The 13284-nt window shown below is 38.0% G+C and overlaps 1 long non-coding RNA gene across 2 annotated transcripts in view; it reads left to right on the top strand.

Annotated features, from left to right (window-relative positions):
- The first annotated feature begins 1377 nt into the window (after window positions 1–1377).
- The window catches only part of LOC132611187 (uncharacterized), a 40958-nt gene continuing 29051 nt past the window's right edge, over window positions 1378–13284 (top strand). The window contains exons 1-3 of one of the 2 annotated variants that reach the window (XR_009571496.1): window positions 1378–1595; window positions 1691–2220; window positions 5994–7586. This is a non-coding gene — a long non-coding RNA (uncharacterized LOC132611187). Of the gene's footprint in view, window positions 2221–5993; window positions 7587–13284 lie in introns of those variants that run through there. The other variant, XR_009571497.1, reaches the window with a different exon arrangement.

Raw genomic sequence — 13284 nt, 5'->3', positions numbered from 1 at the left:
ATATGCATGTTTCTCTACTGCTTCATTGCAATGGAATATATGTCTATGGACCTGCTCTGTCCATCCTAAGCTGCTTGCTTTTTCAGGCCTTTCAAATTTGTCTGGAACCTCTGCTTCAGAACCAACTATCTCTTTAACTACTCATATCAATGTCTATTCTTATAACTGTGCTTTATTGCTTGGAATATTATTGTCATTTCATCTGCTTTAGTTCAGCTTCCATCATGCCCTTAAGCTAGTTTATTAGTTCCAAGTTTTTACTTTGTCAATCATCAAAACTTCACCCATGACTTTATGCCATCAAATTCCCTTTTTGATGATGACAAACATCTATCTTTCAGCAACCGTGTAACCTATGTTGACACTTAATTTTTTACTTCCCATAATTTATTTCAATCACTCAGAGTTCCCGGATAATAAATAAAATGAACAGGGCATTTTGAAAGCTTTAAATGACTTTTATAAATTGTCCAGGTCAATATCTCACTCCCTTAAATTGATAACAGGGATTTTCATGTATCATAAATTTATTAATGAGTATTTCCATGATATTTTATGAGATTTTGTTGAATTTAATTAATTAATTAAAAAAAGAAAAAAGAGAGAGAAGGGTTTTCATTTATTTAATTATTTAAAATTACAAAAATTTTGCAAATACTTTATTTCCTCTTAATCCATGAAGTTTGAAAAATTTAAATAATTTAAGTAATTAACGAGTTAACTCTTTACACTTCTGATTTTTATATAATTTGCATTATTTGTCAAAAAATAGGTATAATTGCCGATAAATGCTTTAATTAGGCTAATTAGTTAATTAAGTGATAATTATTGCAAAACTGATCCTTTTTATATAAATATATACTTTTGCCTTGTTCACGATTAAATTAGTCACTTCATGATTTAAAGAATTTAGAGTTATTTTTACAAAATCAACCTGTTAATGTTTTTATTTGAAATAATCAGTTTAATTTAATTTAAAAATTTGCTAATTAGGCCAAAAAGGCCATAATTGAAATAATCAGGCCTAGTTATAATTTTAAGGCCATTTTAGGCCCATTAACAATTTTGGCCGACTTTTAAATTATTAAATAAGATAATTGTGGCCTAATTTTTCCTATAATTAAAACTTCTTCAATTTTCATATTTTTCTAATTATTTATTTTTTTTAATTTACTAGATATACATATACCAAGTATACATACATATATATATATATACATGCAAGGCATATATCTATGTATACACAAACACTTTGGCCTTTTCTTTTATACTCAGAATTTGGACCGAGTCCAGCCCAACGCCAAGCTGAGACCCTGGCCAATCTATTGAAAGCGCATAAAAGGGTAAAGCCCCCCCTCCTCAGTTTCATTTTCCTCTTTTTGCAAAAAATATAAACTCTCCCCTCCCTTTTTCCCCTGATTTCTCTCTCTCCTATTCTTGTGAAACCCTAACAGCCCCTTCAGTTTTCCTTTGCTTGTCTCTACCAAAAATGGCATATTTACAAAGATTTGCTGACAAGCACAACTATTACATGCTTGTTATAGTGAAAGCATCAAAAGTTCTACTCTATTTCGTATTCCTCTTACACGAAAATGGTAATGGGTCCTTATTTTACTCTTTATTTTTCAGGTTTGTAGTTAAAATCGTGATTTTCTTTTGTTTTAAGTTATTTTGCTTAAATTTCTCGCAGGTTTTTGATTGGTTCATGGTTGTTGGGTCAGATCTGACTTCTTGGGTCAATCTGACCGCATGCGTTGCTAAATCACTAGATCTGGGCCGTTGGATTGTTGTTTGCTGAGTTTTGGTTGTGGAAAAGTTTTTATCCCACATCGTTGTTATTAGTTTTAGTTGAACTTTTGGGGTTCTATTTTATAGAACCCCAACCCTTTTACAAAAATAAGTTTTTGAAGGTCGGAAAGTTGAAAAAAAAGTTTGGAAAGGTAAAAGAGGCTTTTGTCTGAAAGGAAATCTGAGTCTCAAAGTCAAAAAATTTTAAAAAGTCTTTTTAGTCTTTAAAGAGTTGGAGAAGTTAAAAGGATGGCTAAACTTCAAAATTTTTTAAGCCTTCATTAGTAACATTTTAAGACTTCTCCAAGTGCTAGGTCTTTATGATTTGAATTTTTTTATTTCTTTTGCTCAAGTCTGTGTGGTTGGGTTGTTAGTTTTGGGCAGCACTTAAGGCTTTCAAATTCGTTTTTGATCAGGCTGCACCACAAAAGGGTAATGCTCTATCCTGTTTATTTATTTTGGTATTTTTCAGTATTAATCTATATGTTAATAATTCATTAATGTTGTTTAGTTGTTGATTTGCCTATAATTTAGTTGAGCTTTTCTACTGAATAGATATTAATTAAGATGTAGATGTGAAGGATGTCCCTCTTTATTTTAAAAGTCTTGTCTGACATTAACAAGTGGTCTTTGTGAAAAAGGTTGAATGTATGTGCCTAAACAATAAAAGGATTGTTTAAATATATTGAGATAAGCTCCATGTATTCTCTTATATGTTGAAAGTTGCTACCTTTTGTTGTTCGATGCTTAAGTTTGATGAGAATGTGGTCACCTAAGTCATGCCACTAGTTTTGATGAACTTTAAGCTAACATTAATCCTGATTGAATGTAGTAGAACACTAAAAAGTAGAGATATCTGTTAGAAGTACTTGAAAAAATTGTCCTTGTCTTATAAGAATGTGACTTTGTTTTTCTTTTCTCTTTCCTGATTTTGTTCTTGTGTGGGTTTGTATACCTGTTTGATGTTAACTAAGTAACACGAGTTTGTGATTGGGGTAAAACATAGGAAGGGATCATGATTATTTTAAAACACAACTTAGGGGGAACTAGACATGTCTATAAGAAATTTGTGAAAATAGGCTTAGGTATTTGGAGTTGTGTTTTGCTTACACTTGTGTGGGTCTGGGGTCTCCCAGTCAGGATAATTTTAAAGGAAAGTGACATTCTAGAGTAGGATGAAGTAGTCTAAAATTAAATTGGAGATTTAAGATCACTAATAAGATAATAGGGTGTCAAAAGTTCCATTAGGAGTTCATGAAAGTCTATAAAATTGTTGAGCTTGTTTTGAAAAAAAAAGGGAACACCATATGCCATTAGCAGGACAAAGTGTCATGTTTGATTTCATTTGAATAGAATTTGAACTCTGCATTCATATTATCTAACTTTCTCTCTAATTCATGTTTGATTTTCCCAAAACGAGGTTTAAGATAGGGTAAAGGTAATTTGATGTCTTGATGTACATATAACTATTTAAAAAAGGTTGGTCAATTGGAGATGGAACTGTTTTGAACCTGAAACTTCATATTCAACTTGATTTTTCTTAGAACTCTTAAGTGATTTGATTGTTGCAGTTTTCTTAAGTGTCAATGGCTAAAAATATTCAGTATGGCCTCACACAGAGTAGTTTTAAAACTGAAGTTGATTGGAACTATTTTGTTTATGTGAAGAATTAGGGGTCTAGGTGAGACTTATTTTTAGAGGGTGGGCAGTGGCAAACCACCTTTGTCCATGAGTTTTTGTGGTTGGTATTTGATAGGAGAATAAGGTAAAGGGGTGGGTTTGCTTTGGGAAAGTAAGAGGTGAGCCTAGGTGTGAACTGATGGTAATGACCAGTAGAGCCTGGATCCCTTTTACTGAAGGTAAGGTGTAGGGAAGGGATGGGGAGATGATGACCTCACCCTATCTGGCCCTTCCTTCCAGACCCCAAGGCTTCCCTAACTCCCTAGAGTTTGTTTCTCATGACTATGGAGTTCAGTGAGAGTTGATAATTAACTAAGGATGGTTTGCCATGCCTTTGGGGGGGGGGGGGGGGGGGGCTTTTGTGATTTCTAGTTACCCAAAAGCTATGTTAGAATAGAAGGACAACTATCTGCTACACCTTTGTCATGCCTTGGGACTTTTGAATTTATGTTGTCTAAAACTAGTTTGAAACAAAGAGTAGGTGTTTGTCATGTCCTTATCATGAATAGAGAGTTTGAATAACCATTAACTAAGTCCTAAAGAGGTGAATTGCTCCTTTGGTGTTTGAATCCATGTTTCTCTTCTTTTCTTGAGGTTTGGCTTGTCTGATATGTTGTTTGCTTTTCTGAAAAAATGTATTTTAAAGTTGGTATGGTTTTTTTATATGTGGACTGTCATCATCTGAAGACATTTAACTTGGTTTGAACTTAGAAATGAACACTTGATTGATCTTAAGTAGGTAAAGACCTTTCATTTCTTGAACTAAATAGTATAATTTAGACTAAAAGAACAAAAACTGTGATCTATCTAGTATTAATTGGTCCTGCATCATTAGTATTTTTAAAAAATCCTGTTAAACACAGAATTAGGAGAATTAAATGACTAACGTATTATGCCTATGCTTAAATGAATGGTGTTAAATGGGAGTTGGTCTGATGTTGAATATGGAGGTGTTATAAGTCTTCCTAAGGGAAGTATAGGCCACTTGGTTTAGACTGGTCTTTTAAAGACACCTCAGGAGGGGCAGAGAAGAGCCAAGCTTAGCTTGGCTCATAGTATCTACGCCCAAATGAGGAGTGTCATGACCAATCTATATGCCATGGGGGACATTCTTATCCTAAAGGGATATGACTTCCTTAAACCCTGTCATTTCACTTAAGAGGTTAGGAATAATAAATGTGATCCATTCAAAAGGGGTTGGTCTTTAGTTTGTTTCTAAAATAATAAACTGGTTTAGGATCATTGGTAATAAAATGTCCCTATTTAGGAGTTTAAAGAATTGTGAATATGTGAAGGTTAGTATTTGAACTTTATGCCCTTTTTTTTTCTTTGGGACTTGTTGATACAGATTTAGTTTGACTTTGCTTCTGTCTATCTTAAGTGTTAATTGGTATGAGGCTTTGTTGTAACATGATCCTGCTATTACTGTATTAAAACAAAGATTTTTCTGTGGTCTTTCATGAGATTAGGAGACTGTGCAGTATCAGTTCCATTTGAGGTTGCTTGATCCAGGTTTTCTTGATGTTCCAATTCTTTTAGTGTAACTATAAATTACAGAATCTCCCCCTTGGCTTGTACTCTCCTGTTGTACTTCATGTGATCACCTTATACAAATTCTAACTTCATGCTATAAGGACTGCTAATATATGGAATTGATAAATCACTTATTTTGATGTGTATGAAATTTAAAGTTGGACTTTAGTTAATTTTACCTTGTGTATGGTAATTGAACATGCAAGAGTATGGTTAAACATAGACCCTACCTAGATTTGTAAAAGAAGGGGAGTATACACATGGTATACACTTAGTATACATATGCCATGTGTATAGCAAGGATATACTGTGTTTATACCTATAAGAAAGTAGGCTAGTTATGGGAAGTCTACATATGTGAATAAAAGAATATAACTTGTTTGGGACATTTATTTGACAAAGAATCCAGAAAGTGTTGTATATATTGAATATGTATCATTACATTACAGTACTTGTTCCAGTCTTTCGTCTTGATTCTGAATTCATTTAAAAGCCACTTGTACTCAAAATATTTCCCACAGGTTGATACTTGTGCACAACTTTGAGATTATGATTATATACTATGGCAACACTAGTTTGTTTGGTAGTTTGAGGAGGTTTTGGGGGATAGGTCTAGCCACTCCCCGATATCCAGCCATGGCGGGTGTTCATGAAAACCCTTGGAACCTGTGCGGTGTCGGGAACAAGGGTAGTGACAACCTTTTCCATTGGTATCTTATGGTTTGAGAATTTCTAGTGAAGCAATGGTATATAATTAAGTCCTTGGTTGTGCACTTGTGATCAAGTGAGGAGATATGTGTATGTGTATGTACATATTATGTATGATTATGGTAGAATTAGGTCCATCAAACATAGATAAAATTGGGAATGTATATGTATACGTATATACATGTATATATGAATGCATAATCTTGATAGTATTAGATCCATAAAACCTATACTAATTTAATTCCATCTTCTTTTTCCCCCTACTGCATGACCATTTGGGCCAGAGTCCAGCCAGCCTGTTAGGCCAAAGGCCCAACGGGAATATTCTTTCAAATTGTTAAGTCTAAAAGGGAAGCTAGTATTATGAAGGTCCAACCATGGTGAAAATGGCATGAAGGCTCAACCATAGGTAAAAATGGCTTTTAAGGGGTTTGGTACACCCCCAGCTCATTTCTTTTTCCTCTTTTAAATTTCAGCATGTCCATTTGTTCTCTTATTTGAAATGTTGTACTTGTATAAACTCACATTATTATTGGAATCTTTACATTATGAATTAGGCATCTTAGGTGAACGGTGCATATGCCGTTTAGTTAGACCTTAGGCCCCAACGCTATTTTAAAACCTAGATTAACGTAAACATTTTCCAAAAAGAAATAAAAATGGCTAAGGTAATAAAAGGATCAGTCCCATCTTTTACAAGAAAAATACGTTGCTACCATCTGTTTTTCTCAGAATTAGACTAAATCAGATTTCTTGTAAAAAACTGAGAAAGATGCTCTTTTCTAGTCAAGTTCCAGTCTTTTTTAAAGAGTTTTTTCAGAACTAGGTGAATAAAATACCCCACAAAACGAGTTCCATCCTTTTGTCAAAAAATTAGGCTAAAAAGGGATTTTCAAAACTATATGAACAAAATGCTTTACAAAAACGAGTTTTGTCATTTTAAAAATTAAATCAGACGGAGGTATGGTTTTAGAATTGTGTAAATAACATATTTTAAGAAAATTTAGTTCTGCCTTTTTGTACCAAAAATCAGATGAATCAAAGGTAGTTTTTAAGCATATATATATAATTCGTTTATACTAAGGTGCATACATAATTTTCTGGCAATAAATTAAGGCAAGTTATAGAATTTGAGGGCCAAGGCCTAACCCAAAAGGTCGTGTTTCAGGCCCCATCTAACCAATTTCTTTCGGATAAAGCAAAACACAAAAAATATGTTTTGGGCTTAGCCTGAGGAAAAAATGGATTTTGGACCAAAAAACTAAGCAAACTTTCAGCATTTCTAAAGAAGGCGAAATTTGGGCCTAAGCCCATAACAAATATTGTTTCTCGTGATATATAAGTAAATTGAACGTTTTAAGACAAATTCTTGGAATCAAGATAAATTAATTTGATTGTATAGACCAACTCTTGCAAAATCTATGCAAAACATTTTTTTTAAAGAAAAAATGAGCAAGTCCTAAATAAAGGTGTTCTAAAAACGTACTAAATGGACTAACCCTGACCATGTGTGAGTCTAAGCATGAACGAATTTCATTACTCCAAACTTTTAAAACGACTTTTACCTTTACAAAACAATATTATCCTTATTTGTAAAAGGAACTAATCTTATCCGGATATTATAAATCCGAACCTAAATACCCTTTATGTAAGGGGAATATATCCAATTCTTTTCAAAAAATGATATGCAACATGACAAACTTTTGCGGGAAACAAACACCAAATAAACAGTTCATGCAAATACTTACACATTGGAATTCGAAGGTCAACCGTATAGTACAGATCCTTAATACTAGGGTGCCTAACACCTTCCCTAGGGGATCACTAGAACCTTTACCTAGAACTTTAGATTAAGAAGGATTTTTCACGGCGTATGAATAAACTCTTCAAAATTGGTTTTCCTAATTTCCTAAAAATTAGGTGGCAATTCTTTTAAAACAAAGTCCGAAAGAGCACCAACGATTTCGAAGTAGCTTTTCCGAGCGCTAACCCCGCCCGCGAAAATGCGAACCGTTTCCGAGTCTACTGGGGACTTAAAGGTTCTAACCATAAGGATTCCAATATAATGTGGGTATATTTGATTTAACTGGTTATGTGTTTACTTTCCCGCAATTATCAACTGTCATTGCATGGATATCATAACTCCCCCACTCCTGGCTTTTTTATTTTACACTTTGTTCCAAAGGAGACTTCACGGAGCACGCGGTTGTACCTTCACTATAAAACCAAAATACTTCTTTTAGAAACGTTATGAGGCAGGGTTGGTTCGTGGTCGTCCAACAATCCTGACGGTTCAACCCCAGTTGTCTGCTTAGGTTCCCAGTCTTTTGCAAAAACCCAGTCTAGTAAAACTAGGATAGAGCTAAGCCAAATCCCTACCGAACTAGAGCATTCATACCTAGACAAGCTTTGGGCATCTCAGACCTACCTAAAGCTCATTAAGAGAGACCACCATGTGTTCGGACGGTCTATGACCCGAAGAACACCACATCTCATTTGTGTGCTGTGTGGAAGCATGTTTAGTGCCTATGTGGTGAACCATTGACCCTGTGGGGATAGGAGAATCCTAACAGTGTTCTATTTTGTAGATGGAAGGCCGCATCCGTTTTGACATAATCGTCGAGGCTCCAGATTTATTGAGGGTTTGGTGGGCATGGTTAGGCGATGCTCACAAAAAGACAATTAGCTGCACTCTAGGTCACCGGCCGACTATCATGACAATGAAGGGTCGTCTGAAACTAATAGAGGTGTTTTCCAGGCATTGGGATGATAAGGAAATGTTGTTTTGCTTCGGTGAAATTGAGATGACTCCGACCCTGGAGGAAATTAGGGATGCTATAGACACCAATAGAACCTGTCTAAGAATACAACACAGACCGGATCACCACCTATTATTTCCACAAAGGCCCACAGTTAGCCAAATCATGAAGTTCCTTGCACTAACTGAGGCACTCTGGGCACGGGGACCCACTGTGGCCTTTAGGGACCTGTATTGGAGATTTGGAGATGTCACCGAGTATACTCTGTATCAAAGAGAGTTCAAGAGTAGAGAAGAGTGGGAAGCTATTAGACCCTTGGCGTTTGCCATAACCTTGCTAGGCATTATGGTGTTTCCACAAGGCGAATCGATGGCCATAGACACCCGAGTGATCTACTTAACCCCTGCTATCTTCTATGGTATAACCAAGGATCAGGAAATAAGGTACTTTAACTTAGCACCCATTATCCTGGCAGACATTTTTCTAGCATTAGACAAATGGAATAGCTTCCGATATTTCCAAGGATGAAGCATGTTGTGACAGTGGTGGATTATCAAACACATCAACATGGCTAAGGAAGTCCAGTATCTAAGCAACCACAACAGGGTAGATCGTCTTAAAAATTATTGCCCGAACCTTGGTTACATGTCCAAAGGGGCATGGGTCGGCCTCTTTGAGGAATTGACTGCAGGTAGAATCTAGTGGATGTTTCCTGACTTCATATCAGAAAATGTGGTGGTTCAGGGCAAGAATTATCCTTTTGTGCTGTTAACAGAGGTTCGAGGAATCCACCCTTATTATCCTTCTCGGTTTTTTAGGCAATTTGGTAGGAGGCAAGTGATACCTTAAGTAGGAAATCCTGAGCAATTCACATTAAGCACACAGGGCAGAAGATAAAGAACGTCGGGGTAATCCTCAGACAATGGAATGGTCGCGTGAGTTGGTCCCCAAATACTTTAGCTCCAGACAGGTTCGAGGCAGGGTGTGACCCGGGATATCATGAATGGCTACAGGGGCACTAGGCCTATGCATTTATCCTAAGGCCCGCAGCTCCTCACGATTCCTAAGAAGAGGAGCGTCTGAAGGAATGTTTAGAAAGCATAGATGAGCACTTAGCCCAGATTTTACAAGATTCAGATCTGGTGATCGTCAAGATGGAAATGTGCCAAGCACGACTTCAGATTGAGACCACCTTTCAGAGGGTGAAGATGGCTAAGACAAGACAGGCCTCGACATCAGCCACTGGAGGAGAACCCTGCTGATTTACTGTTTTACATTAAGCCCCTTGTCGGCTTTATCATCTTTGTAATCCCTTCGGGGAAGATATTTTTATTATCATTTATTAACTAATGATGATTTTTTTGGGGCAATGGTTCACTCTCACAAATGGCACTTGCATGCTTCGATCGATTAGGAGAGCCTTAACTCAAAAAAGGTTTTAGGAACGCGCATGGTATAAATATCTGCCAAACTATATGAACGCTTGCAACGTGTTTCACATGCCTAATTGCTATGTGTGTTATCATATATTAAGGCTTGAATACATTTGATCGGATGATCCAAAAACTACATACTAAAAGAAAAACCAAAAGCTTAAAACTTACCCAAATTCATCTCCATAAAAGGTTGACTTACAATGGCAAACCAAGGAGAACAAGAGACGCGGACTCTAGGAGAGACAACATAAATGCTGAGAGATAAGTTGCTACAAATGCAGAAGCACCTCCAAGAAATAGAGATGAAAATTGAGGAAGTGGACCGACTGCTAGAAATGGTGGGGAACCCGCTAGAGGGCATACCCCAGGAACAATACTACGGGAATGTCCCAGAAGGAGTAAGGGATTTGGTGTTGAATTACATACCTTTAGAGAGGAGGCCCATGACTCCTAGAGAAGAGACTCCAGGAGGAATGAATGAAAGAAAGGAGCTGGATCAGATCATTGGGTAACAGAGTCAGACCTACAGGAGGGATCAGAGCCTCAATAGGAAGCCTCTAAACCTATTGAGGAGGAAGAATCAGAAGAGGGAGAGCCTCAGAACATGGAGGAGGAGGAAGTAGAGCCTATTGACATAGACGCTAAGGGGGAAGAAGATCCATTTGGGATGTTTCCTAAGTTTGCAGAGGAGGAGAATGATACCAATGAGGAATCTGATTATTATGCCCCAACCAACGAGGGATCTGATTTCTATGCACCCTCACCCATGCTGGTGCCTATAACCTCCACCATGGCATCAGAGAATTTTGGAAGGGAGGGCCTTTCTAAACCTTCTTGGTGGGGAATAGCCTTCAAAGCCCATTCCTCCCCATTCAGAGTGGCTCCCCGCCCTGTCACCTATATGGAGGTATACGAGAAGATGGTTTCCACAGGAGTACCTTGCACCACTTGGACTAGGTTGCTGCCGCTTGAGTTGGTGTACGCATACAAAAGGTGCCCGTTCCACCACAACCAGGCTGGTCATACCCTGAACGAATGTCTGAGGTTGAGGAGAAGAATTTGTAGTCTGATTGATGATAGGGTCATTGGAACTTTGTGGGGACCACACACTTTACTAGTTCATTACCCTATTATCCCTGGAGAAGGTGTCACCGCTGGTACTCAGATCTGGCGATACGATTTCACTATCTTCGAGGAACCGTACGCCCACATATTCTTAACTCTGGCTAGTCTAAGGAAGATTAGACCCGTGGAACCTGTCAACAAGCCCGCGCCATTAGGGCCTAATAGGAACAAATTTTGCCTATATCATATAAGAGCAATGGGGCACGACATAGAAGAAGAGTGCCACACATTCAAGCTCAAACGTAAACACAAGATCAGTACAGGAGAGATCTTGGTCATCTTACCACCACAGTACTGAGATAGAAGGAAAATGGGAGAGCGGGTTCGTAAGGACAAAAACTCATGGAACTGTATTTTTTGGTAGATAATAGGTGTTCATATTTTTTCACATAAAAAGTTACCCCCTCCCCATAAATTTTGTAAGGAACCGCACCGACGTGACATCCCTATGGAGGGATACGCAGGAAGTCCTTGCCGGGCCTGGTCTGGAGATGTGTTTAGCTAGGTTTAACTTAAAGGATATTTAGGAAGAATATATATCCTTCTTTTGTAAAGCGAACAACGATACAACCTGATTTCCCCTGGTGGGATACGTAGGCAGTCTATTAAGACTCGACCCATACATAATATAAATTATAATTCCCCCATTTTTCGTTTAACTTCTATAATAAGGAAGGCTTTGCCAGAATAAGTCAGCTACAAAACCCACTGGACCAAGATCCACCCAAACATCAAAAGCCCATAAACATCCGAACCTTTAGAACAAAGGATCAAAAGTGTTCAAGCTTAATATATGACTTTATGTGTTATGTGCATTTTGAATATCAATATGTGATATCCTGCTTTTATACTTTATGTCAAGTAACTAGGTTTGTCTACCATTGAGTTGTTCTTGTCTCATAGAAAGAGGCTGATTAGCGTAGTATTGAAAGCTGGCCTACTTCATAAGATCCAGAGCCGCGTTAGCATCCGTCGCAGACAAAGGCAAAGAGAAGATGACGGGTACCCCCGATAATAGAACTGAGCTCGCTCTCTGTGACAGAGATGCCCAAGACCCATAAGAGGTATCATCTCAAGAAGATATGATTGCGACATGACTGACTGCTGTTACAGCTCTACAAGAAAAGGTAGCTAGGAATGAGGCAACAAATACGGACAAGGACGCCTCGACAGAGGAAATAAGGCCTCATCCTCAATTCCCTCCGCTGAGCTCACCAATGCCCGATCACTTTCCAATATACCCACCAGGAACTATCCCACCTCCACTAAGCTCCAACAATCCAAACCATGTTGGTCCTTCCTACCGCACTCTTCCACAAACAAAATACACTCAAATCCCAGGGACCACTCACTCAGTCCCTTCTTACTGTGTTCCTCATCCTGTTCATGTTAATTCGGTAAGCCAATTACGTACTCCAGCTCCACCAACTGGACAAACCGCCACTGCCCCGCTCAACCATACCACCCACTAGGTCTCATTCTTCACTGCCAACATCCCCAACAAATGCTCCCCAGGGCATAAGGAGCTAGACCATTATGATGAAATGGAAAGGGCCTGGAGAGCTAAACAACATAAGTGGGAAAGAGATATGGTGAAAAACATGGAGGAATTACTGGAGAAATCCAACAAGTCTGCAAGAAAGGCTACAGTCCTAAGGTATGATGACCTATGCATGCATCCGGATCTGGACCTGCCAGAAGGGTTCAAAATACCAAAATTTGAGATGTTCAATGGAACAGGGAATCCCAAGGCACTACTCTGATCCTACTACGACCAATTGATCGAAGTAAAGAAAAATGAACCTCTAATCATGTGACTATTCAATCGTAGCCTAGCTGAAAAAGTCCCAGAATGGTTCGCAACTCAAGATATGCTTCAATGGCACACCTGGGAGGACATGGCAGAATCCTTCATGGAAAGATTTCGCTTTAATGTCAAAACAGTACTAGACCGCTATTATCTTGAAAAGGTCAAGCAAAAATTAACAGAAAACTACAGAGAGTTTGCCAGCAGGTGGAGGGCCGAGGCAGCTCGCATGCAGCCACCAATGTATGAAGGAGAGCTACTCTTTATGTTCATCATATCCCAGAAGCCTGATTTCTACAACAGAATGTTGTCCATGGCTGGAAGACCGTTTGCTGAGTTGGTCAAAATGGGAGAAGCTATAGAAGATGGTCTCAAATTCGGGAAAATAGTTAGCTTCTTCAACAAGGCATCTAGACAAGCTACTGCGAGAATCTTCTGCAAGAAGAAA

The sequence above is a fragment of the Lycium barbarum genome, chromosome 9, assembly GCF_019175385.1.
Source record: "Lycium barbarum isolate Lr01 chromosome 9, ASM1917538v2, whole genome shotgun sequence".
Taxonomy (NCBI): Eukaryota; Viridiplantae; Streptophyta; class Magnoliopsida; order Solanales; family Solanaceae; genus Lycium; species Lycium barbarum.
The sequence above is the reverse complement of the archived record's forward strand: the minus strand, read 5'-3'. Positions and strand labels throughout refer to the sequence as shown.